The sequence below is a fragment of the Oenanthe melanoleuca genome, chromosome 2 (genome assembly GCF_029582105.1).
Source record: "Oenanthe melanoleuca isolate GR-GAL-2019-014 chromosome 2, OMel1.0, whole genome shotgun sequence".
Taxonomy (NCBI): domain Eukaryota; kingdom Metazoa; phylum Chordata; class Aves; order Passeriformes; family Muscicapidae; genus Oenanthe; species Oenanthe melanoleuca.
The window spans coordinates 48,741,246-48,767,094 of record NC_079335.1 but is presented as its reverse complement, the minus strand read 5'-3'; the positions used below and the strand labels follow the sequence as shown (position 1 = coordinate 48,767,094).

The window sequence follows — 25,849 nt, the reverse complement described above, 5'->3', positions numbered from 1 at the left end:
CATCTTTTTCTTCTCTAAAATCTTCTGTCAAGAGCCTCTGGGGAGGAAACAGAGACTTTTTTTTTTTTCCATCACAGCATTGGAGGTTGTGCTATTGTGATTTTCCTTCAGAAAAATAAGTTTCTTTTGATTAAGCTGGGAAATGTCCTGGACAACATTACATAGTATTTTGCTCTTCCACTTAACCGTTAATTAACAAGAGTTAAAGTACTCATGATTTATGTAGTCTGTAAGTCTATAGGCTAAAAATTAACCTATTCCTGTTCTGTCAGAATCTTCTCTTTAAGTTTCAATATCTGCCAATATTTTTTTCATAACTGAGGTCCAGTATATTCCAGTTTGTAGCCACAAGGTAGTGCATCCCATCAAATTCAGAATGTTATGATTTTGATGCACTTCAAGTATTTTGATTAGAAGAGTCAGTGCACGGTCAGGTTTGTCCACAGTTGTTTCTTTGATGAATGCACTGAGAGAGAGAAGTGATTTCCCAAGCGCTGTTGTGGTCAGGCAGCAACCTTTCAAACAAAGGGAACATTCTGCCCTAGAGTTTCTGTGTGATGTTGAACTGGTGAGTTAACATTTCTGTGTCTGGAGTGTGCTTCTCTGACAGGGGAGCCAGAGTCTTCACTATTCTCTTGTTCACTGAGAACGTATAATTTTAACAACTTTTGTGCTGTCTCTAGTACAGTTGTTTTCCATCTTTCCTGGAGTAGTTAAGCAAATGAAAGCTTTAATTTGCAATGTGTAAGTAATACCTGTTATAGTCTTGTCAAACACAGACCTCTAGAAATGCTACCAAATTCTGTGTCTCAATGCTTTTTAATACCCCCAGCTTTAGAATGAAGTTCTTTATCTTGGCTCTGAGGCAATGCCTTGGGTGTGCATTTCCAATTCTATGGATGCCCAAGTTGCCTTGAGGGGCAGACATTTCCACCTTACTCATCTGTAACTTGTTTTATTCATTACAGAGGTCGCTTAGTGACCTGTTTTGCAGACTGTTAGCACAGTGACAATAATTCATCTGTTTAAAGGTTGGTGATGCATTTTACAGATATTGACTTGGCTCCCTTTTATCAAGAACCCAAATGATCACTTTATCTTTGTTTTGTGGAGAAGAATATGTTACTATCTAAACTGCATTGTTTAGCACTGGACATGCTGTGCCCATTCAGCTTTATGCTCCTTGGGGGAGAGGTCCTTCATTGCTCAGTACCTTATCTATTGCTGTACCACTCCATACAGAAATGAGAGGAGCTACAGCAGGTCTCTGTGTCCTTCATTTAAAAAAACCCTTGTGTTTCTGAGGAGCCTGGGCTACCTCATTCCAATAGGATTTACCAATGATGTCAAGGGCTTAAAACAATAAAGGTCACTACATTTTACCTAGATTCAGTTGAGCATTCTTTTAGGCCAGCTATCAAGCATATATTGTTTTAGTTCCAACAGATATTTATTAAACATGTAAATATTAGGATGTCTTAAGATCAAGGCTGCTTCATAAAGCCACAGATAGAAATGTGATGTTGTAATGATTTAAGTACATGCATCTTTCATTCTACTTTGTTTACTGTGTTATCCTTGTGACAAATTTTAGATCCTTGTTTTTGTGAGCATAAAGGACATATCTGTAAGTCCCTCTGTTGTGAAATTAGCTATGTTTTCCTTCTCTGTGAAAAAAATACAGTCACTCTCAGGTGATGCTGCCTTTGATATCTTCTCTGAGCCAAGACCTGTTTGTGGAAGTAAAACAAAGCACGAGGGCAAGATGCTCTGTGCAAAGTTGCCATGATAACTCACTTCTCAGTGAGCACACTCTTAGGCAGAAGTTTTCTGTGTGAGTGTCTTTGAAAGACAGACCTGTAACATTGGTGTTTGGTCACATAAACCTAGCTAGGATATAAGTACCATAAAGATCAATTCAGTATTGGCAGGAAAGTGGATTAGATTGGTTATGGCTTTGGCTTGGTGAGGAAGTAAAGGCATTGTTAGCAAAGCAGTCAGCAAATACGTGGATTTAAGACGTTTTCTTCCAGAATGATAGGTGATAACTGCAAAAGACTCTATTATCACTAATTTCCAGTAAAATCAGAAGGAATGAGGATTGAAAGATCTTACACTGATTTTGTTTTTAAAAAATTTTTCACTCAAACATAGCTTTGTGAAATTCTGGACCCACTGAATCAATAGAAAATTTTTAAAGATGAAATTGAAGCTTTTTTTCTCCATCTGCTTTGCTCTGTGTTTTTCCAAAGTGAAGATTTTAATCATCCAGCTATGTATACAGGTCACTCATTCAAAGAAGAAACCAATTATTCAAAGAAAAAAACCCTACAGAATAAAACTGATACTGTATTTAGTGACTTTGATAAGTGTATACATGAGCATGCTGCTTAAGGGAGAAAAGTGCCAATCAAATGGGTAGAGAAGCCTTTTAGCCTGAGAGTTCCTGAGTAGCTTGGGTAAGCTTTGAAACCAAATGTAATAGTTTATTAACACTGCATGATCTCTGTTCTTCAGTCTGGAATTTGATCTCACAGTTGCATTTCTTTCCCTGTTATGAATTACAGTGAAACAAAATGAGGCCAAAGTGGTTTGTCTGGGTTTTTTTCTGGGCCCCATGATGCTGTCCAATGCAGTTTGAGTACGAAGAGCATGGAGAAGACTCTGGGTGGGCAGCTACCATTTACCCAGGCATAGTTTCACTGGGGATTGATTTTGTTTTGGATGTTTTCTCATTTGTTTCTGCATCTTGGCTTTTTAGAGACAATTCAGATAGGCTGAGCTTCCAGCATTTTTCACTGGGAAGTAAGTTTTGCAGATATCAAGTAATTATTTTCTTCCTTCCTATAGCTCTCATAGGTTTTTAGCTTTCTTCTGTTTGAAGCAGCAGGTAGGGCACTCTTGTCTAGTAAAGGCCCAGGTGTTCTGCACAGGGAAGGTGCCATCTTACTACATCCATTTCAAATTAAAAACTGAGGTATCTTAGATTCAAAATTACTCTGTTGTAGTTGAATACAATAGCTAAAAATGTATCCAAAAATCAAGCTGAAGTTTCTTTGTTTTCTTCATTCAAGTCAAAAGTGGCAGAAAAAAATTTAAATCTGGAATTTAAGTTTCAAAATGAGCCTTAAATTCTAGTTCTTGTTTGTAGAAGGACTTAAAATCTCAGTGGATAAAGAAGTAGTTTAGTGCATTTTTAAAAATAATATGGTTATTACAGCTGCTTCACCTTTTATTCAGACTCTTTAGTCAGGATATTTCTCTTAACCTGAAGGATATTATCTTGCAGAATAAGGACTTACCTTCCTGTAGCCTTTCAGAAACACCCATTGCTCATAATCATTTAATGACACTTTAAGATGTTCAAGGGGTCTATCTGAAAAAAGTCTTCTCAACATTTCGCAGTCATGTATACACAACATTTCAAGAAAATTCTCTGGGTTTGTTTAATCTAAAATCAACTCCATAGTAGTATTTTACACATTTTCTAAATTGTTGTAGTGTGACTTTATAGTTAAGCTGCATTTAATTTGTTGTACAATCCTACAGGAATTGGAGATTTCAGGAAAACAGGCCCTCCTGTTACACAGCACATTTCTCAAGCAGTGACTTCCTTACATGAGATAAAGGAGTAAGTGAGGATGAAAGGACAAAATGGTGGACTTCTTAGGAGAACTTTCTTCTAGCAGAATTTTGAAATGTAATGCTCTTGGCAGAAAGCCTTATTCCTGGCTTTTTGCTGTGATGATTAATGAGATTGATGAAAAGTTTTCCAGTTTCTCTGCTTCGTCACAACATATTATTCACTCTCGCCAGATTATGCAAGCAGAATATGGAAAAACAGCAGAGGTTTGGCTACATTTCAATGCTGATGTTGCTCCAGCACATCTGGTTTATTTGATTTTAAAACTTTTGGTAAAATATTCTACCACTGAACAATGGGGATTTGTTTTGCTTTAAAATCTAGAGTATTTGAGGCTACATAACACCTAAATTCACCCTCCAGTTATGTACATTTATGATGTGGTTTTGTCTTAAACTGCTTAACTGTGTTTGCAAAATGATGCTTGAATGCAGGTCTCACCTGGCATTCTAAGACTGACTTTAGCTAAAAAACGTGGTTATTATGTGTGAATAATATAGCATATATTTTAAAACATACACATTTCTTTGTGAATTATTAGTTACACTGGGATTCTGCAGTGGTTGTAGTTTCTCATCCCATTTTACATATTCTCTGATTACTTTGGGATTTCTTTTGTAGCTCAGCATATATTTATTTTGTAGCTCTGAATATATTCTCAGAACTACTTTCTGTCAATTATGTTCCTTTCTTCTGTTTACTAAAAGGCACTGAAAATAGAATTACTTGGGAATGAGGTTTGATGAGGGCTGTACTTTCTGAGCTACAAAGCTGTTACCGTGCAGTGACAGGACAAGGGGGAATGGCTTTAAACTGAAAGAGAGCAGATTTTAAATTAGATACTTAGTATGAAATTCTTTACTGTGAGAGTGGTGAGGCACTGGAAAATGTTGCCCAGAGAAGGTGTGCATATCCCATCCCTGAAAGTGTTCAAGGTTAAGTTGGATGGAACTTTGAGCAACCTGGTCTAGTGGATGCTGTGCTTGCCCATGGCAGGGGGGTTGGAACTGGAGGACCTCTGGAAGAGATTGCCTTTAGGGGTTGTAGAGTTTTCCTCGCTGGAGATAGTCAAGAATTGTCTGGACACAATCCCATGCAAGGTAGCAGGGAGGGTGGAACAGATGACTCACTGTGGTCCCTTCCAACCTCACTTGTTCTGTGACTCTCTGGTCTTTAAGGTCCCTACCAACCCAACAATTCTATGAAAGAGATGCAAAATGGCCTAGCTCTCAGTAAAATATGATTAATATTTAATTTAGTACCTTAACTCTTTACTTAGTACTTATTTTTATGTTGCAAGATGAGGAGTTGCAAGAACGTTCAATGTTTCTTCTGCTTTTATATCCAAATACATTTTAGTCCACTAATTTTATGAGACTGTCTGTTTTTGTAGAGAAACACTAGTAGTTTTCCCAGAATAGGATGAGCCTGAGATTGTCTCTCCCTTAATTCTAGGACAAGCTATTGCACAGCTGGAACAGTGTCAGAAGGTCAAGACTGAGGAGTGACTGCTATTGAGACAGATTTATCTGGGTCATTCGCTATCATTCAGCTGTCTGTTTACAGCTGTGCACCAGGGAAATCATAATAATAGAAATAATGTTCTTTGGAATACTACTTCAATTAGGTTATGTTTATTCAAGCAGCTGATTGCATTATCAAAATCATATTTAGAAGAATTTAAAAGTGCACAGGAAAACAGAGAGCTGTGTAGAGGAGGCATCTATGTGTAACATACATCAAAACCTGCCATAATTAGAACATTTGTTCATGTCAAACCTGATAAATTATTAAATGATTAACAATTAAACATTTTCTTATCATGAAAATGTGTTTCTCTTATTCTTCTCTGGGAAAGAAAAAGATGGAAATTTTATTCTGCTTTCTTGTGCAGGTTGTACTGCTTCTTTAAGGCCACACAGTGTCTCTACCTATCTGTTTTCAGATAACTGTTAGAGGACAAAGAAATGGCTCAGGAGTTCAGGCTCAGTAAGTAGCAATGATATAGCAGTAAATGTCAAAGGCAAATAATGCTTCTTTCTGCAATCATACTGCTGTTGAAGTAACAGTTTGCCAGGTTTTATTTATGTTTCCCAGAAAGACAGTGAGCTCTAATGCCTCACACTGTGGGATTTTTTTCCAGTAGTCCCTTATTCTACCACAAGATTCATGAGATTTTTGCTAGGCAGAAACAGCCCATTTAACAAAGTTTTGATATTCAAAACTTGTGTCCCATTTTAAGCTCTTGTTTCAACACCTTCATCTCTTCCCACCAAGGAAATAAATTCTCTAAGAAGTGCTAAAGAGATCCAAAGCAAAGCAGTTCTGGGTATTGTTTGGGGATATCACTGCTACCTGGTGTTATATTGTTAGTGATAATTACACTGCATTTCCAATTGGCTTTTGGCTGATTATGCCTTTCAAGAGGCTTTGCCTGTGGCCTTTGGTAGGTTGTTTACTGTCTGTGAATTTTTCAATCTCATTTTTAATTTTTTATAGTCTTGGCTTCTTTAATATCTTATGAGTTCCTTGATTGACATGGTACAATCTCTGCAAATTTTGTTCCTTTGGTTAATTTTAATCCTTCTGGTTGGTCATAAGACAGCACCAAATTTTTGAGTTACAGAAGAGAATAATGGCTCTTTGGCCATCTTTTATGAATTCCTAGTGGTATGCAGATCATTAAGCAGTATACAAAAATGGTTTGTTGTCTTCTGAAGACTACAGTTTTACAGATTGCCTTATCCATGCATATATCAGTACTTTATATGCATATGCTGGTACTTTAAATCCTAAGAGAAAAAAAAAGTTTGATGTTACAGAGAAAGCACATTTCAGAAGATCATTCCAAAGAAGATTCTTAGAATTTCAAATGTACTCCCAACTTTGCTGGTGATTTGATACTTTACCTTAGGCAAGGTATTTTGTTTTTCTGTGCTTCTTAACTGGTTCATTGCCTGCCTTTCCTTTATCAACTTTCTAAAAGCAGTCTTTTATTATATTTATTGTCACAAAGAATATCAAAAGAATCTTTCAGCTCAATCCAAGGTGTCGGTATACACAGCAGTAAAGAGATGGTTTCCAAGAAAATATGTGAAATTATTCAACCCCTCTTTCTACCAAGCAAAACCGTTAGAAAGGCTCTGCAAGGGCATACCATGTGTATCACCCTTCTCTTGCCATCAGGAAAGAAATCTATAGCTTAGAAACCCTAGAATTCTGTCAGATGGCCATAATTTGCTGATATCACTTGTAATTCTTGTCTGCCTGCATCTTTCAGGAGAATTTCATCTTGAGCCTGCAAGTTGACAATATGCAAACCCTGCATGTTCTGTATAATCACAGCTCCCTGTTGCCTTCTCAGCCCCCTCTTCTGTTTCCTTCCTTATTTCAGGTGTTGCAACAGCTGCAATTAATTGATCATTTTTTAGTTGTGTGGTCCACAAGCCTCAGAGGTTCACCTACTAAGGAGCTTTTGAAGGTGATGAGGAAGCACAGAATCATATCTTTATATAGCTCTGTCTCTATCTGACATTTTAAAAGATATTTAGACATTAGCTTGAAATTTTTGAACTCTGCCCTGTGAGAAGCTGTTGGGAACAATATTTCAGGTTGTAAAACTCACTGTAGAAGAGCATCTCACCTACCTTTTGTCTGACTGGGAAGAGTCATTGCTCCTCTTAACTCAGCAGTGATCAGCCCCTGACTCTTGCTGTGGGGAAAGGAATGATGACTTTACCTATTATCTGCTATGAGCAACTGGAGAGAGTGGGAGTGAAAGCATTTTGGCTGCACCCTGCTGTCTGTTTGGGAGGAGGAGTGACTGAGAGCACAGGGTGAATCCTGTGAAAAGGGCAAATGCAGCCAGCTCATCCCAGTTCACTTCACAGGGCAGATGTAACAAAATACTTGATCTGTCTCTCTTAGAGAAACTGTAGGTTTCTGCTCACCTGAAACAGGTTGTAAAGTGTTTGTTCATTCTGGCTTTTCCAATGGCTTGTTTGTTCTTAACGACTAGTGATGGTTTAAAATGCATTCCTGCATTCATTTGAATTTGAGATGTGAAAAATATGGGGAAAAATTTGAGAATATGCAGCACCAGAAGAGGTGTGGAGTCAGTCAATCCTGGTTTTAGAACAGAGCACATGCAGTCCATACTAAGTTAGTTTTGCAGCACTTGGAAACTTGTTACTATCCTGACAGACTCCAAAATAGATCCTTCACATTTGCAGGATGAAAAAGGTGTAAAATCTCAGAATGAGGGAAAGAAAAAGACAATGTGTGAAAGAAGGAAAAAAAGAGAATGTTCTCTAGAATGCATACTTCATGTAAAAATCTGTATTTAATCAAATGAGAGTATTTTGTTAGCAATAAAGACTAAATCCACTTCCTTACTAGATACTTACTTTAGCAACATTTTATCAGAACATAAATTCTCTACTTAAGTATTGGAAAGTTTCATTAAATTGTACTGTAAAGCACCATATAAACAGGGACATCCACTTAGTACTATCCTTGGACCAAAGTGACTCATTTGGAGTTGGGAGACAGTTAGCAGAGCTGTATCCTAGGCAGTAGTATGCAGTCATGAGATTTTAAAGATCAAACCAGAAAGTTTAAAATGTATATTTATGACAGGATATTATTTACAGTAACAAAATACTTATCTAATTTATTATATCTTTTTTGTGTTTTAGACCTCTGCAACTTTTTTGTTTTGTTTTGAAAGGGAGATTTACATATTTCAGTCACAACAAAATCAAACACAATCAAAGATAGAGGATTTAATGATAGAGTTTGTAGGTTTTGTACAAGTACTGCTCCTTTTCTACCCATATTCATAGCAAGTTCAGACTGGATGCCAGGCTTGTATCTCAGTCCTGATACTCTGATACTCTTTTCCTCTGATACTCTTCAGTGTATTGTTATGATATAAATATATTGGGGGACTTCATAAAATAGTAACATCCATTTTTTTCTCAGTGTGAGAGTGCAAATTAATGGTTAAAGACAGATAATGAGCCACAATTCTCGGTTCTATTCTGGGCTCTGAGCTGACTCACTACATAATCTTACTCAAGTCATTTAAATTCAGGTAAAATAGGCCCCAATGAAATGATAAGATAATGCAGGCTTCAGCCTTTCTTCCTTGGTGGATTTTTGTATATAATTCTGCCCCTCTGTAATCAGCATAAATTTAATACTGTTTTGTTCCATAGGATCCTTGTAATATGCATTTAATAAATTTGTTTATTTACCTTTAAATACTTTATTAAAGGATACATTTTTTTTTCTGATAGAAGTAGGCAGGTAAATATTAGCCTGTTCTGTGGAGATGTGTTTTCTAAAATGATCCTCTTCTACATCCAGAAAAAATGACCTTTCAAAAAGCAGTGACACCCATAATTGCCCATCAGCAGGGTCGCCACCTGGATTTCTGCAGTGAGCTAAATGATGATTTGTGATACACAAGTCAGGCAACAGGATATTTGCTCTCTACTGGAAAGTGTACCTCTGTCACTGATCTGTGACTAGACAAGAGATCTTTGCTTTTAATTCCAGTATGTGAACTGGAAATCAAAATGCTGACCAGTTTTGCCAAGTAGATTTGTTTTTCAGCAATGCCCAGCTGACTGAGGAGAGTAAGAAATTATGTCTCAGAATGACTTCACATGACCACACATCCCAGCAGTGGGAATGGCAGCACCAAGCAGTGGTGATTCATTCCCCCAGCTCTGAAATTGCCAGCATTCAGAGGAAAAAGATCACTTTTGAACAAAGAAATGTCTTATCCCACAGAGAGTACAGACATTATAGAGTTATTAATCAGGGCAGTCATCCTGAAAGCAGATTTAACTGCAGGATTTCATGTAGAGGAAAACCAGAACTACAGTAGGAAGTGATTGAGGGCACAAAGTAGTGGATAGAATTGCATATTTTAAGGACTCCTTAAATTACACCTGGGGAAAGGCTCACCCTGTGCATGCCAATGAAATTATTCCTATTTGTGTGGTTCACAGCTTTCTTTGGATGGCAACTACCCAGTAAGGTAATTGCAGCTGGTTGTAAAACAGGAAGACTCCCAGTTTAATTTGCTCTGTTTTCCACTTCAGTATCACCTCAGGCTGTTTCTTTGCCATATCTCATATGCAAAGCCAAGTCAGCTTTATCATTAGTGAGATGGCAGCCCTCAAAGGAAAACTGAGAACTGGCAGGTAACTGCAGTGGTGATTTTTGGTTCTTTGCCTGCTAGTCCTCCCTCTTTGTACTCAATACAGCAGCATGAGCTGGGAGTTAAGGATTTCATAGCACTGGAGCAGCTATTGTCTTTGTGAATCATAAAGCTGAGGTGCTATTCTCCTATGGCAAATGAAAAACAATTCAGATAATTTGGAACACACTGGTTCAGCTTCCCTTCGTTTTGGAAAATTCCTGAAGTAGAGCAAGCCAAATTCCTACCTTGTCATCTGGATGTTGTTGTTTCCTCAGCTGAGGAAAAATTAATTTTGCACAGATCAAAATGGTTGTTAAGTTTTAAAGGCACATCTGGACCACAAGGATGGCTGAAGAGCTGGATCAGAAAGCTGAAAGTCTTGTACCATTTAATTTAGATATCTCCAAAGGTGCAGGTTCCACAATCTCTCAGAATGTCTCACTTCAGGATTTGGCTGCTTTGATGGTCAAAGAGGTGGTTACTAGCACTTGGTCTGCAAATGTTCCAAGTAGGAGAGAGTTGCTTTGCCTTTTCCCGACTAAATCTTGTTTTCATACTGCCTCCTGCCTGCAGATGAAATAAAGTGTAACTGCTTAGGCTTTAGGGACTTCCAGGTTAACAGTACTGAAGTTGTTTGGAGTCCATCTAGTCATGGATTACCTCTGTGAAAGTTTTCAGGTGTCCAGAATATTAACTGAGTCTGTAAGACCTGTGTTCAGTGTAGCCTGTCATCATTGGGTATGTAAGCTTAATGAAGATTTTGCTTCCCAGAATGGAAGGATGGTGGGTGTATTGAAAACAGATCTTTATTATGATGAAAGTTACAACAGAATAGGGGCAAGCAGAAATTACAGAAATCCTAAAACAAATTCTTGGAAGCTTGGCAGTGCAATTAAAGCTTTCAGAGGTGTACATTTGTAATAGACATCTTGCAACTCATTCATATTTATCACAGTTTATAAAATTGCAGGTTACACTGACCTGCATTTCCAATACTTCTTGAAAGGCATGTGGTTTCACCATTTACTGATATCTTAGGAATTTCTTTTTACTTGCTTTATGTCTTTATACCTGTAAAAAGTCTTGTGAAGAATAGTCATTTTGATTTGGTATCTCTTTTACCACCCATTCTGCACAAAGTATATCTGTCTGCACAATGCAGGAAATAGTAGGTAATTGAGCATTTTATACTTTCTTAGACAACATCACAAAATTTTATTCACTTTAGAGTCTTAATGTAGTTGAATAAAATTTGTTTTGAGTGTGAATATTATATTAGTTTCCTCTTTCTCCTTCCTTAGGTGATGAACTTGAGTAATGAAATTCTAACCTTGGCATGATTTCTGCCAAGTATCTAAGAGATGTGCATGTTAAAAGTGAAAAATTGTTTCGAATATGTCATGGTATTAATTTTTATTTAAAGTCAGAAATATTTCCATCCTTAGTAATGTATATTATACTTGAAAGCTCCCATTTCATTTATCACTATAAAATCCTGTGTCAGATAGTTTAAATTCTTGGTGAACTCGTTTCAGCAAGTCAGAAGCCAATATTTTATTAACAACCATGGCATTGGTTGCTCAAGGAGAGGTTTTTTATTTGTTCTTAAAGGAATGTTCTATGATCAGTCCATGTTATCATGGAGCTCATTCTGTCTCCTGCTGACATGGGTATCTATTCTTCCTCTGATATTGTAGTGGATGAAAGAAAGCCTTCATAATTAAGAAATAACTAAAGTTCTGCAACAAAGCAGTTTCAAGTAGCCTTTCCTTCTCTGTGCATGCGTTTGTAAAACTGAGGTTGAATCTGTGGATACCTCTTAGCTGAAAACTTCATAAACCATTGTCTGCAAGATTAAATGGACAAGTTTTACTAACTTCACCACCAAATTGTCACTTACCTGCTCTTCTGATTGGCATTTTTCTCCTAAACTCTTTTACCTCTAGCACACCTCATTTAGACTAGCTGTCTGTTAGAAATGTGTTTTAGGCTGGTCACTTATGGCACCAAGACTAAACACAACTTTTCCATTTTGTGTTATCATCCTTCTGTGGTTAAGGAATAATATGTGCTGTATCCTGAGGTCCTTGGAAGATATGTGAGATTTCAGTAGTCTCACTAAATTCTTCTGCTACATTTGTACTGACCCACAAATGAGATGGGGTATGTAAGTGGTTAGCTACTGGGAAATTCCTACTGGAATCAGCTGCTGATTTTACAACTGTTAATACTGAAGCTGTTTTTTATCTGTGTTTTTATTAAGCCTTATTTCTGAGCCTATGCAGCATATTCCCTCTCCATAAATAATGATCAGTTTAACTTAATGCATAACACAGAGATGGAAACACCTTAAACACCTTCCTGACTTTCCCACTGGGGCTTGCACTTCTAAACCTGCAGAAAGAAAACTATCTTTGGTAATCAGAAGATGTATATGCCCAGCTGTATAAAGGCAAAGACAGCCTAAATCTGTGTCTCAGTTTTTCCAGCAGCTGACAACTTGTTATTGTACATTAATTATGGCCCAGCTCACAGGAGGATCTAGGAGATAATTTATGTGGAGGAAATTGTTACTGCTTTACTTGTAAAAAGAAAAAAAATCCCAGTTGTTTTAACTATAAAACTTTCTGCACCTGGGCTTTCTTGAAAATCCATCTATACAGGTGTGCACTTGCTTTTCTCTCAGTGTATTGCTTTTACCCTTCATGGCACTTGTTAGCTCGTGGTAAGGGCAACAAAACAAAGTGAAATTTTATTTGTTTTGCTGAATTCTTATTCACGGCAGTTTCAAATTCATATTGTTGATATGTTTTTGGAAAATTTCATGTCTGGAGAGAGTTAAACAGAGAGCTGAAACATTTATGGGTGCCTCAGTTCAGACAGTACAGAAGTTATAAAAATGCATTTCAAATAGCACATTTGTAAATAATGTTGGTTTGCCATATTTCCTATAAAATGTTGCATTCTTTTTAACTGATGTCATTCAAACAGGATAGCTGATTACAATGCAGCTGCCTTTGCATTATTCAATGGTTTAGTGCTAGATTTATGGTTGGACTCAAAGATCTTAAAGGTCTTTTCCAATCTAGGTGATCCTATGTTCGTGAGCATAGTCATTACTTTTATTTTATTTACATATTTTATTTACAAATAGGCAAATATATCTGGGGATGTTAAGGGGAAGCAAACAGCTGAGGGTCAGTGGCCTTCCCTTTAATTTTGTGGGAAAAAAATGGTGGAAGCAAAGCATAGAAAATGTTCCCTTGGGGGAAGAAAGGCTCTGACTGTTTGTTTTATTGTTCTTTTTTAATGACATTAGCAGAAGACACTGATATTTAGAAATAAACACACTTTGGGGTTTCCTTCCTTCTCAAAGGCAGAGGAAAATTCTTCCCATTTGTGCTTTCTATTTTATTCCTATACAAAACCAAACTTTTCTCTTTTCCTAGCTTTTTAACCAAATTTTTATTAAGTTCTTCATGTTTCCATTATTTCCTGATTATTTCTTCCTCTTTGAGCTATAATTAATCCTCAGTATCAGAACATATTACTTTGTATTGCTAGATGTCACTATTTGAAATTTATCTCAACCTGTCTTTTCCTTTCTTTCCTTACTCCAATGAGTGTTAACAATTTCTAAAAAAATCTGACAAATGTCAAAATGGTACATTTATTGTGAGCATGCTGAGTATGCCAGCATCACAGCAAAAAGCAAGAAAGTAAAACAAGTAATTTGATGACTGAAATGAGAAAGGGAGAGATATATCCACTGTTTACTTGCTTTTGCTGTGAAGTGTGTGGTATTAGATAGAGGATATGAATTTTATTTGTTGTGTCATTAGTTAAATAAGCAGTTATTTCAGAAACAACTATACATCTTTATGTGAAACTTCAGCTAATTAAATGCTTTGCAATACCTGCTGTCTTCAGGATGTTGAGTGGTGGTGAGTCATAGTTATCTAATTTCACTACTATTTTCTAAACCCAATTCTGTCTTATTTTGCTGTGTGTATTGAGGTCCATGTCTAGGCCCTTTCACTGATTCCATGTTATTCTTTCCATATTCAGAAACCTTGCTTTTCCTTTTGTTTTTGGGAGTTTTTAGGATTGACAGGTTATGCAATTATTAGTTGCAAGTTCAAAGATGAATACCTGCTCACTTCACTCTTAAATCCTAAAGACTATTTCTAAGATTTTAGAATTTTCTGTGTAGTTATACATGTTGTCTCCAATCCTTTTAACTCATCTCTCTTGCTAGTAAATTTTTCTAATAATAAAAGTACAGTTTTAGCAAATTGCTTGTTGGCAAAATGCTCACATTGGGGTTGCTTAACCAGGGCTTCTCTCAAAGGAGTTTGGGAAGTTCTTAAAACAACTGAAATTACCTTCTCAACCAACACTTGGGTGGATCACTGTGTCCTGGCAGTTTTCTGCTCTGGCATGACTCTGGATATCTCTGGTTACCTCTCTGGTCCAGTAGGCAGAACGAGTTTTTACTCGGCAGTGTGCTTCAGAAAATCTTAAATGTAGTAGAAACTGTTGTGCAGACATGATAGATTCTTATTTCAGTCAGAGATACTGTGTATGATTTGTTTTTACCTGCATCTCCTGCTTTGAGAAGTATTAAGGAACAAATTGTGTTCATTCAGTGACATTGTCCCAGATTAGTGATATTTTGGGCTAAGGCCAATAGTGTGAGGCTCAACAAGGCCAAGTTCTGGGCAGGGATTGTCCCCTTGTGCTGGGCACTGGTGAGGCCACACCGTGAGTCCTGCATTCAGTTTTGGGTCCCTCACTACAAGAAGGACATTGAGGTGCTGGAGCATGTCCAGAGAAGGGCAGTGGAGCTGGGGGAGGGTCTGGAGCACAAATCCTGTGAGAGGCTCTGAGGGAGCTGGGGGTGTTTATTCTGTAGAAAAGGAGGCTCAGAGAGGACCCTCTCTATGAGTACCTGACAATAGGCTGTAGAAAGGTGGGGGTCAGTCTCTCCTCCCATGTAACTAGCAATGGGACCACAGGAAATGGCCTCAAGTAGTGCAAAGGAAGGCTTAGATTGGCTTTAGGGAAAAGTATCTTAAGGGAAAGGGTTGCCCAATATTGGAACAGCCTGTCCAGTGAAGTTGTGAAGTAACTATCCCTGGAGGTGTTTTAAAGACATGTGGCACCTGGGGACATGGTTTAGTGGTGGACTCAATATTGTTAATATTTGGACTTGATGATTTTAGATATCTTTTATAATCTAAAAAATTGTATTATTCTATATGTACTTGTTGTTTAAAATGAAATTACATCAATCAAAACTCTTCTGTTCTCCTCAGCTAAATTTATATATTTTTTTTGTTTGTTTTTTTCTCCTTGGCAGCCTGAAGCATCACAAGGGCCATATTGTTCAGGATTTCAGAGAGCAATCGTTTATCTTTGTGGATACAAGTAAACGGACAATGGTGTCCCGACCATCTGCTCAAGCTGCTTGAGAACAGTCGTCTGTGCAAATGGCATGAAAGGTAATTTAACCTCAGTAGGTGCCCACAGAGCTCCAGTTCTGTTTACCATTGTGTCTTTGCCAGTCTAAAAATAAATCCTGCTGAACAAAAACATCCTTTTTTTCTTTCTTGATATAAAGAACAAATCATCATCAGAGCTAATTTCAGCTAATTTCACCACAAGGGGTTGTTTTTCCTTTTTAGTATTTTTTTAAGTAGCAGATAGGTTTCCTGGGATAAATGGTATCTGTCTTATAATTGTGTTTGTTGCTGTAGGAGGCTGCTGTTTTTCAGAGTACAAAATAGAGTATAATCATGGAGTGGTACTCAGTGCTGAGTGATACACACTTTCAACATATCAACTCTAATTCTGCCATGACCCCTTGTTATTTTGTTTTGCCAGCCACTTTGTTTAATTCAGGAAAGCAGCTCTGCTAGTAAGCAAGTTTTTATTTGCAGAGGGGTATTCTGTCCTGAAAATGATGAGTGCCTTTTCTGGATGCCCTCTTTCAAAGCCTCGCTTGAAGTAGTTGCAATGTCTGGTCCCAGTGAGACTCTGAAAAGATTTAGAATTTCACTGTCAGTAAAAAACTCTTTTGTGTGTGTGTGTATATATATATATATATATATATGTAATAGCCAAATGAGGAAAAAGTAGTTCCTTTCTCAAATTCAGTACATGTTTTAGGCTAGAAAGGAAGGAAATTGACATTCATCTCAATGGTTCTGCAGTTCCTACTGGCTATGCTGGTTACTCTCAGGACTAGCAGAAGCAGCTTCTGGGTGCTGCCCCACAGCTTTAAGCTCTGTGTTATCTTCTGCTGCCTGCTGTGCTGATTTCTTCTGTTCAGTGCTACAAATAAAGCAGTTTCTGGCTCTCCTTCATGTTCTCCTTGTACTGCATCCCTCCTGCTTTGTGGTAGGTCAGACTGGTCCATGGTGTGAGACTCTTTTCTGGCAAAGTCTGGAGGTCAGATCACACCTTGTAGAGCATGTTCTCTGGGATGCTGTGCCTGCACAGACATCTTGCATGCTGCCGTGGGAGGAGAAGTAGAAAATGTATTTGCCTGGCTGCTTTGTCAGATAGCTTGTTCTGAGGGCACATGGGAATGTCAGCAGCAGAAAGAAGGTAGATAAAATCTGTATTCAAGAATCAAACTTGGATTAAATGAAAAATGATGACAGTGTGTCTAAGAGGAGAAGTATGTCTCATCTGGCTTTGTTGCTTATGTAGCTACACTGGTTTAGCTAACCTAATAAAATATAGTGTCTTACTGTAAAAAATACATTCTGGACATAAAAATGGACCAGTTTCTTGGTTTAATTGCTAAAGAGTATCCAGTCTTGATGGTGGCAAGCTTTTGCTCCAACTTAACAACATAAACCTGGTTCATACTTTTCTTGGACATTTTCACTTGGATTTATTTTTTTAAGCAGAAGAGGTGGAACATGACAGATTTGAAAATGTTTTATATAGCTTTCAACAAGAAGCAATTTATAGCAACTTGAAGTTACATAACTTCTAACTCCACTTTTTTTCATGGCATGATTTAGATAGATCTGGTACTTTCACAATAATTCAAAGGAATATGCAATCAGTCAATCCATCTTATCTATTTTAAGCATTTCCAAGGAACCATCACTGTAGTTTCTGCATTCTGAATCTGAATGCAAGTGACAGTTTGCCATAAACAAGTATTTTGCAAAATAGCAAAAATAAAAATGCCTTTATTCATTTATAAAGTGAAACCTCCCTCTAATAAAGGGATCCCACAGTATTGCTCATGGTGTTCACTAAACAATTAGTATTAATTTATACTTTAGGTAAAAATTCACTTTAGGAAAAACTGTTTTTCATAGGAAGATGATGGCATTCTTCTCCAGCAATAGCTGGCGTGTAATTTTTAAGACCCCACAATTATCAGAAAGACAGTGGAGTATTATCTTTCATTAATTGTATTGGCCTAGATAGGGGACAAATGAACTCAACAACACTTTTCACAGAGCAATATTTAGGATAATCTAAGAATTCATTCAGATGGCTTCAGAGTATTTGTACCCGGGGTAGTTTGGATTCTCTCATAAAGTAATTAATTCAAACCATTTTGCAATATTGTTAAAATGAATCATTGCACTTTTAATCAACTGAATAATTCATGAACATTCTTTTAAAGGAATTTAATCAAAGCATCATGTGAAAACTTTCCCAATGTTGTACCTATAGTTATATCAAAGCAATCCTTCAACCTCAGCTTGCATCTCTGTGTAGTTTGGGTGTTTGTGTTTAGCATCGTTTGATCTGAAAAGAAGTCATAAGGTTGTGTCAGGCAGAATTAGGCATCTGTCTGGGATATAAAGATTATTCTTTTGAGAAAAACAGACTAAGCTGAGAAAAATATTAGGAGAAGTGCAAATCAAAAACTAGAAAACCAGAAAAAAAACCCCTAGAAAATAAACCAAACAATAACAAAATGGAACCTGCAGAAAGAACAACCTGTGTCTCAGAAATATTTTCTGCTTTTGACAAGATTATCATATTTGCTTAAAATCCTAAAATGTTCATTCCTTGTTCATACTTCTCTCACATCTGCAGTGTAGATTTCAGTATTTTTAGTGTACTTTTTCAGGCCACACGGAAATTTTACTGGAAAAATAAGAGGAGCATTAATAGAAGTTATTAAATTTAGTTGGAGCTTTTTTAGGGTCAAGGCCTGCCACTTTAATTCAAAGCTACAACAGATGAAAATCTCTGTTACTGTCTAGAGAAAAATTCTAGAAGGCCCTTTTAGTTTTCCAAGAAGTATGGAAAGCTTGAATATTTGAGAACTCAGTTTATCTTCTCTTTCTCAAAAGGTACATGGTAGTTCTGTATATTATTTTTGACTTTTATTTTTGATTTTGCTGAGCACCACTGAATTACTGGTTTCACAGAAAGATGGAAATAGAGATGATGTAGGATTTGCCTTCTGCCTCTCATCTCTTCTACCTACAGAGCCATGTTTGGCCTGCATTTGTTGTTGCTCTTTAATTAATAGTCTTTTCTTAGATGAAGTGGTCAGGAATAAGAAAGCAGCAGAAGAATATTGTTACTCTCTCATGTGGAACTTTGTCAACAATGTGTATATGACTGAAAGCCTGAAGAAGCTGCTTCCCAGGATATGGTGCTACCATTTCATGGTTCTCACCCATACCATATAGCATTTTCCTTTAATGAGCTGTAATTGTCTGCTCTCATCTGTCATGATCTTAGGCTGTGGCTGGGTTTTAGTTGGTGTCTAAATGCTTGCTAGCTGCCTGGATTCTTATATAATTGATGTGCTATATGTTTTCATGATAGCCAGGACAAAAGAGTAATTCAAGCATCCATTCATCTCCTACAGGTTCAATTGACTGACACCTTTGAATGTCTCTAGGTGTACTTCAGACATCCATGTGGAATACAAAAATACACCACAGCACCTGTAGGAGAACTGCAGCCTCTTAGGGGGCTTGCTGGAGCCAGGAAGGGATGTTCCAAGGTATCTCTGAGGCCAACTGAGCTGGGCCTTAGCTGTCTAGGTAACAGCAAACTTAACTATCTTCTTGCATGTAGACAGCAGATGCTGGGTGTGTTAATCTGCAACTGAACTCCATGATATGTAACAGTGCCTTTATTGGATTTCCTGCAAACAGCCTCACTGATGTCAGAATCATGCAGAGAACTAATGAGATTGAGGAAAGTCATCCAGATTTTGTCTGGTTTGCTGTGGTCCTTTATAGGAATTACTACAATATAGCATACCAAAGAGAACTTTTCAAGAGTAGATCCAAGAAAATTTGGCTTGAAACTGCTGCCAGTGCAAACACGCTGGCAAATTGAGGTGCAGAGGCAGAAACTCAGGTTAATCACCATGAGTTGAAACAAGAGGTTTAGAATGGATAGAAGGAAGAGCATTTTCACTCTGAGGACAACTAGGTGCTACCTTGGGTTGCTCAGAGAAGCTGTGCTGGCTCTGTTCTCTGAAGTGCTCAAGACCCAACTCCAAGCACCCAAGCCTGGTCCCACAGCTGAGCCTGCTTGGAGCAGGAGCTGGAACTGGAAACTGCCTGATGTCCATTCCTAACTGAGTTTTCCTATCTTCTCAAGATATATTATTTCACAAAGTGAAGCCAATAGCTTTTCTGTTCAAGCCCAATAAGACAAAGATAGAAAAATTAATTCCCTTAACTGAAGTTGAAAGGATAGTAATTTTCTTTTCTGCTATGAACAAGTAGCCCCAGAATTAATTGAACTAATCCTGTTGTGGTACAACGAAGGATTGGTAATTAAAATAGTTTCTGCAATTTTTTTGTTAAGACCAGCATTGAAAAATTGTGAAGGCACAGAACGATAAAAAAAAAAAAAATACAACAGCATACCAGCAGGACTTAGGGTGGTTTGTGGGATCTTATGTTTATTTGCTTTGGATTTTAATATTATGCCTTTTTTGGTGAGAAAAGGTGAGAATATTTTTTGTAAAAATTGAATCCAACCTCCTTATGAATGAAACATTACAAACACACAGACAGGAGAAAAGGTCACAGTTGACTTGCAGCTAGAAATCTAGCATTTTCTCAAAATAAGGAAAACACAGGGAAAAGAAATTTCAAGTCAGTCTAGAACATCTCTTCTTTCCTCATCTCAAAAATTTATCCATATATTTAAGGAAACATTTAACTCCATAAATAAAACCATACTGTATTTCTTTAATCACAGATTACATATTGCAGATATCTTGGCACATATTGCTAGCTTTCTCTATGAAAAAGAGTAATTATTTATTTTTGAATTATGACATATTTTGAATGTTATCACATAGAATGAGATCTGCATTACATAAAAAGATACTGAATTACTTTTTGCCTTAGCCAGTGTTATAAGCTGGTAAAAGAGAAAAGGAATGTAGGGAATCACAATTCCTTGGCTAGTGAGCAAGACTAAAGGATATTGCAAAAGTATGCAAAATGATACATAAATAGAGAACCTGTATTATAGTAATGTTTTGGATAAAAATTGTGGGTTCAAATCAAAAGTATTTTGAAAATAAATAAAATAGTAAATCGTGTTTATCACAGTGCAGTAATGAAATCAACAGTAGACTTGATGTATTTTGTATGAATTCAAAGAGCAGTGTTTGAGCAGGCTCTGGAATGTGGGAACAGTGATCTTTGTTTTTTAGTGTAAGCCAGTTGCACACTTGAATAAAAAGGTAGCTTTAAGTGAATTTTGACTGCTCCCATCTATAACCAGAGCTCCTGCAGCACTGAGCTGGTGACCCCCTTCCTGAAAAAGCCTGACATATGCCACAAGATTAGGTAGGATGCTGGAACTTGTGTTGCCTCAACAGCTTCAACAAACACAGACAATTAGAGTGTGCTTTTAATGCTGCAGTACTTTTCCTACAACTGAGAAAAAAATAATTCTAGTGGAGTGTAACCAGGACAGGCATTAGATAGCTGAGCTTTGTTGCATCAAAATGTTAGAGGGTGTTTGCAAGAACTTAACTGTTTTCAGGGATACTTTCAGGGAAACTTTCAGGGAAATACAGATCTTTAATGTCAGAATGAGCTTTTTAGAGTCTTGGCTGTGTCCCAAATTTCTTTTCACACTTTTTCACACTGTCAACTGTCCTTTAACTGTTCTAACACTGTCTTATGCTAGTTTCTGAGAAGTGTGCTACTGAAGTTCATGAGCAGTTGATTAGAGTACTGACATTATTATTGTGTCAGGATTTCCCCTTTTGTAGTAAAGGATGTTTTGCAAAATCGGCAATCACTAAAACTTTATCAGATGTATTTTATCTCATGGTTTGATATCCAACTCCCATGCCCTCAAGCATGTTTTATTCTTTTCTATCTGTTCTATTATTTTCATTTTTGTGAAGTTTGTTTTGCTTGAACCTTGAGGTGATCAAATATGTTGTCAGAAGCATAAAGTCACATAAATATACACACTATTATATTGGTTCTGAAGAATGCATGCATGCATAAGATGTTTCACACATAAATGGTTTAATATAAAAGTGAACTTTTTGCTGATATTTTCATCTTTTATAGTGAAAAGGGATGATCCATTTAACTATTTCTAATTTTTAAAAGTATTTTGTTATACACAATCATAAACTCTAGCTGGGGGTTTTGGTTATATGAACATATATATATATAAATACATACAGAAATAAAATCTTGATTTCTGTTGTATTTGTTCCTCTACTGCATCTTTTACCTAGTTTTCAATTTTTTTACTCTAATGCATTTTAATATTTGCTTGAAATGTTCTGCAATAAAAACACTGCTACATTTCTCAGATCTTTGCAAACACATTAACTTTCAGTCTTATATGGCCCATCTCACAGATGCAAAAATTTGTATGTTTAAAGAGAAATGGGTAGTAGTTTTTTTGAGTTTGTTTTTTGTGTGTTTTTTCTTTCAAGTATAAGCTAACACTTCACAGCTGCAACTATGCTGCCTAGGTATCCCAACAAGAGTAGTATTATAAGTGTTTATTCTAAATTCCTATTTAAAAGTGTTGATGCCTGTAAATAAGTAATAATTTTATTGGTAGTTGGATAGACTTTTATCAGGCAGAGTCTTAGATACAACATTTGGATATAATTTGCTCTGCCACATTGAAAGTAAAGTTGTGTTATGTATCTTTTTTTGTATGACATATCTTGGAAAATGTGGCATTTTGCTGTTAGAAATGGTATGGCAAAGAGTATAAGCCTTATTTTAGTGCTGTAATAGTTAAATCAATATCAGAATTATCTTTTGCAACACTCTAAATTACAACTAGTAATTTCCAAAGGAGAGGGGTTACCTCTCATACATGATTAATTTTTGAAGTAAAAAGAATGTGGAGGTTCCATAATTAAGCCTTGGCAAATCTTGCAGTCCTAAAGGAGCTTGGTGTTTTCATGCTTGTTCAGAAAAAAGGCACATTACTTTTAGAGTGTTTACTTGAAAATTTGCAATTGAAATGGACAAGATGTCTTCTACTTCCAAACCTATTGATTTGACAGGTGTTAATTCTTGGGGGAATACCAGCATTTTAATATTCTTTCAGTGTGCTTCTATTTCAGCACTTTAAATCGAGTCATTAAATATTTCTGATGGTTCTAAATTTTTAGAAGAAAAATAGTTCAGCCAAGTCAGTAAATCATTTTGTGGTTAGGAGGGATGATGCCTTGAAAGATAGTAAGGTGATGAGATTTATTCTTGCTGCATGTGAAAAAATTACATTTGCAACATGATAGATCACCTCTGGAATTAAATTTTCCTTTGAATAGGCCATCAGTGCATAAAACAATGAAATTACAAAAAGTAATATAAGTATTGGAATATTAAAATTATAGTAATTCATAGCTTTAATCTTTAAGTAGCATTTAGACTACACTAAAAGAAGAAAGGATAGAATGTGCATGGGAATGCATGAGCAAGAGGTACAAGGCATTTCAGGGCATTAGATAATAAATGGGTTGACATCAAATGATGTTGGTATTGTTGAAAGGCACAATATGCTAATGGTCTTTGGAAAGCTTGAATTGAATTATTTAGTGATTTTACCATGCTGATGGAATATTATCTGTTTTATTAACTATATCCATTGCAAATGGGATATCTCTTTTCCAGGCAGCTTTAGTGCAATAGTTAATCACTAAAAAGTCAAAGAAACTAATCCATGGGGGGGCTACAGTGGGGGAGGAGGGGGGTGATAGTAAACTTTTACATGAAGAGGACTTTATTGAGATGTTTTTCCTATGGTGTGGGTTTTTTTGGGCTTAGAGCACTCCAGAGGAGTGCTGTGTGTCCTATTAAACACAGCAAAAGTCAATAGGCAGCTCTTTACTCCCTTTTCTTCTATTCCTTGTTTCATTGGAGGGCAAATATGCTATGGAATTGACTTCTCCAAGGCACCTCAGAATAACAACTGTTGGAATTTAAGTCTGTTTGAGGCTTCTGTTCTACCATCAGGGTCAACTTGTTTGGATGGTTCTTCCAGAGAAGCAGTTTGCAATTGCAGGAACACCATGTTTCTGGACCTTAGAACTTATTTTGGCATTTGCAAGTGACATAAGTCACTATATGGAACTTTCATTTTTATAGATTAATAGACTGCTTGCTCTGTGTTTCAAGTATGAATGCAATTTTATGAAAATAGTCACAATAAAGTTAAGATGAACTCTTACAGTTACTAACATCACAGGAAAAAGTGTTAAGTCATATCTAAGGCAGAATTAGTGTATACATAAATTATAATTAATAAGTTAAAATAATAAAAATCTAACATTACTATGGGATTGTCTCTACTGAAGACACTTCATAAATATTCAAGGTTTATTTTACACGATTTCTGCTATTGCATTCAGCACCATTCTTGTAGTTCCTAAGTGAAGTCACCCCTGCTGCCTCATCACCTATATTAATGAAACATAATATACCTGCATGTTTCAGCATTGCAAGTGAAGGGAATCTAATGAGCTAACAGGAATTCAAAGGAGATTAACAGGTCTGTATTATGTTCAGTAGTATTTAGGTAGACTTTTTCTACCCTTTTATTCATTTATTTCAGACAACCTCTCTTCTGAGACTGACCCCTGCTGGAAGCTTTATCTTTTTTAACAAATGTCATCAGAGATGCTTTAAGTGTATAACTCTCTTCTTAGGCAGCACAATTAGTTTGAACCTTGACTGTACTTTGACAGTAAAGCTCAAACTCTCGAGAAGCACTGAAGGGAGAAAGGTGTGCCTAACCATACTTAAAACACTGGGGGACAAAATACTTGAAGGCTGTAAGGCAAACTGGAATTTGGTCATTTAATTTCCACTAATCACACAGGAACTCTTGTGGATGGTGGTCTCTGTTCTTTGAAATACACTGAGATTCACACTTCCATCCAGTATGTGTCTTTCAAAGAATAATGTTTTACAAATTAAATACTTTTTGATTAGAAAAGGCCAAGTCATTGAAACAGTCTGAGTAGTTTTATTCTTGGTTCAATAAACCCCTAAATTTTGTTGGTAAACCTTTGTTTGGAGGTCTATCTCTAGTATTTACTTAATTAGATGCAGTATTTTTATGTGTTTTATGAGACACTACATTTATTTCAGAAAAGATGAGGTTATGAAAAATTTGCAGTCCACTTAGAGTTGCAGTGTATTATTAAAAATTCTGGTACCTTAATATAACCATATAACCTATCAAAATTACTAAAACTTAAAATAAGTTTTAAAAAGTATTTGAACAATTTATAATTTTAAACTAATTTTAAGAACTATAACTTTAAAACTAATTCATACTGGAGGATTGACCTGTATATGTAGCAAATAGCTGAAGTCTTGAGTTTAAATGAGCATGTCATTTTAAAAATTTTGTGTCTTGAATTTTTATGAGCAAGTATGAACAGAGAAACTATGGGTAGTATTTGTAATTTGTCCCTACTATTCAAAACATATGCCTTTTAGCTATTTCTCTCTTAACTTTTTTTCTGAGCAAGCACTTGGTACCAAGCACAGTCATTGACCATTTGGTTATTCTTAGGATTCTTTGCTTCTCTTGGTTCACAGCATCTCAGTGTGGCTTTGCAGCAGTAGGGTGGGAAGGGAATTTGAGGGAGAAAAGAGAACAGTTACTGAGAGTGCAACAGAATTATGAAAATCACATGAAGAAATAAAGGTGTTTTTCATGCCATATATGGATAAGTATTATAATATTAATAAATAACTCCATCCTCTCTGTAATGCAAGATGATAGAAAATAATATTTCATTTTTTCTGGTGCCTAGATGTTTTACTCTTCAGAAGAAATATGAACAGCAAAAGTGGCTGTTACTGTCTTTTCACATCAGCAGAGAGTATTTTGGCCATGAACAATTATACTGTGGATGCCTTGAACTGTGCAAAGCAGAGTTTGCCTTGTTATTGGTGTCTGTGGGGTAGTTGCAAATTGTATGTTATTAATTATGGGTGACTCATGAAAACATTAGATAAATACTAAATGTATAGTGTACAGTGCACATATATCATTATCAAACAATATGTGATATATAAAAATCTTAATTTTAATAATTTGAAGTTATTTTCTATTCCACTGGATTCTGCAATAGTATTGCTTATGATCTGATTCCAGCAAAAGTGCTTTTACTGACTTACTAGTATGTGTTTAAATAAATTTTAAGTATAATGTGTTAAATGTGTACACTGTAAATTACATCAATTAGCTGTGGTTAACCCATAAAAGTAATACTTAAGAAATTACTGTGGTTATTTTCATTACTGCAGGATGTATTTGGATTTTTTTGTTATATTGACATTTTGGAAAAGGAAAAAAGTCTTAAATTTACTAAAATAATGGTACATATAATATACTAGTATATACATATAATGCTAGAATTTTTTTATTTATTGATTGATTTTTTGTCAGCCACCTTTATGTTCAAAGAATAAATGTCACAAACAAGCATTTTCTTTTCTACTGAAGTTTGTATCTTT

At 36.2% G+C, this 25,849-nt stretch overlaps 1 protein-coding gene across 4 annotated transcripts in view; it reads left to right on the top strand.

The window, feature by feature from the left end:
* The window catches only part of DLGAP1 (DLG associated protein 1), a 390,022-nt gene that overhangs the window by 62,617 nt on the left and 301,556 nt on the right, over window positions 1-25,849 (top strand). For all 4 annotated transcript variants that reach the window (XM_056485289.1, XM_056485287.1, XM_056485286.1 and 1 more), the window contains exon 2: window positions 15,220-15,361. The gene's annotated coding sequence lies outside the window, so the exon portion shown is untranslated. The remainder of the gene's footprint in view (window positions 1-15,219; window positions 15,362-25,849) is intronic.